This window comes from Vombatus ursinus, unplaced genomic scaffold (genome assembly GCF_900497805.2).
Source record: "Vombatus ursinus unplaced genomic scaffold, bare-nosed wombat genome assembly UNPS02014863.1, whole genome shotgun sequence".
NCBI lineage: Eukaryota > Metazoa > Chordata > Mammalia > Diprotodontia > Vombatidae > Vombatus > Vombatus ursinus.
Genome location: NW_020954641.1, coordinates 31,837,088 through 31,839,139, shown reverse-complemented (window position 1 = coordinate 31,839,139; position 2,052 = coordinate 31,837,088). Strand labels below are relative to the sequence as shown.

The following is a 2,052-nucleotide window of genomic DNA, read 5'->3' as shown; positions in this document are numbered from 1 at the left end:
TTTATGGTCCTATAAAATAGCATTTAAATGAGATAGTCTAAGTTTATTTACCTCCTTGGACCCACAGTAAATACTATTATTTTCCCCATACCTTAGAACCAGTACACTGAATCATCAGTCCTGTTGCCTGAATAACAGATCATAGCAAACGAGTACTTTTTTCTAAGAGCTTTTTCTAGCTCCTCTATAAACATGACCCAACCTGGTAAAAAAAAAAATAAAAAAAGACCACCCAGGAATTTCTTGAAGTTCAGTGATCCAAAATGATAAGTATTGTGAAGTATTCTATATGATCTATACTCATTGTTTCCATTTTTAGTTAGGATATATTTAAATTACCTTCTTCAACCCACTGTATAGAATGAGCAGGAAGGCTATATCCATGCCCCTAAGAACATGGACCAGGTACTCTTGAAGAATGCTTTATCTTTGTCTTTAGCAGACTTCTTCCAGTAGTCAATTATTCTGGTGTGCATGATACCAGCTCCTTTACCCTCAGACTGTATTATCCTTCATCTGCTTACTACATCAAAGGGATAGGAGACCATAATTGTTACAGCAGTTGCTGATTGTTCAGTTATCAAATTATCACAATATGAATGTTGTTAGGATCTGGGAGCATGGCTTTTGCTGTATTTTAAGTTCCAAAATAGGCTTTTCTGTAAATAATAATACCCTACATTGAGACCTGGAGACCTTGATACAAGCCACAAATTCTGGCAATTTTCACAAGGCAGATCTCTCAGGCCTTGAATTCTCTTTCAGTGCCAGACTTCCCAGGATCAGCTTCCAGGCATCATCTTATAAAATGCAAAGGGTGGAGTCCAGCTGTGCCACCAGAAGCAAGATTACTAACCAAAATACTTCTAAAATGATATGTGCTTGTCTACTTCTCCCCAAAACATCTATTTCTTAAAGGTGAAGTGAAGGGCCCGAGTTGGGAAATCTATGATGGCATTTGTTAAGTTACCTCTTCAGAAGGAATCTACTGCTTGTTCTTTTGGAGTGTGGACTCTACAATCCATTCAGCCCTTGTATTGCTTATCAGCAGCAATTTATTTACTTACATTCTGTACCTGCAGCAGTAGTTTGGCTCTCTCCAAGTAGAGTGCCACAGTCTCAGAGATAGCACCAGTGCCACCAACCAGAAAGTCCTTGGCAAAGGAGATAGGTTATTTTGTTGTAGGTTATAAAGTGCTCAGAAGGAGGAATTCAAGGCAGAGAGCTGGAGTAGAGAAGTCAAAAACTGGGGAATACAAGCTGTCTTCACAGCCTCTCACAATGCAAAATTTTTACTATATACTAAGGAAAAGGTTAGAGTGAAAGCCTTGAACTTTAGTCACATTGAACTAATATATAAAAGTGGTGCCTACAAATACATCAGTCTCCTTTAGGCAAGACAACTGAGCTTAAAGATATTAAACAAAAGGTTGTGGCTGACTATGTTAAGAGACTTACTGGCATCCTGAAATCAAAGCTAAATGGAAGAACACATTTAAAGCAACTGACACTAGTATATTACCAGTCTTAATTATACCTTCAGAGCTTATAATGTGTGTGTGTGTAAGAGCCTGGGTTTGTCTCTTTCAAAGAACTATAAAATATACCTCAAAAGATTTGGAAAGTTTCCTAATGTAACACTCCCCTTTGACCAATTCTATAACTCATTTGCCTAACTCTTCTCGGGGTTATGGGGGTAACCCTGAGAAGGGGTAGTGCTTTTCTAGTATTGTTGTTTGTGAATACCCACTGTTGTAGTACACATTATCAGTCAGATCTTTATTTTTTAGAAAGGGTATCTTCTGCTGTTTTTGTATCCCCAGCACTTAGCACAGTGTAAGGCACATAGTAGGTACTTAAGGTTTATTGATTGATTTACTAAAGTGTGCATAGCAAGGCTAGCTGTTACAGAAACATCCTTCTGAAGCGGAGGTTGGCAAACTATGTCATGGGCCAAATCTGGCCCACTGCTTTTTTTGTGCAGCCTATGAGCTAAGAATGGTTTTTACAATTTAAAATAGTTTTATTGTATTTAAAAATATAAAATCCATT

At 37.7% G+C, this 2,052-nt stretch overlaps 1 pseudogene; it reads right to left on the bottom strand.

Moving 5' to 3' along the window:
* Positions 1-330: 330 nt before the first annotated feature.
* On the bottom strand, positions 331-1,163 carry LOC114027848 (annotated as a pseudogene).
* Positions 1,164-2,052: the final 889 nt, after the last annotated feature.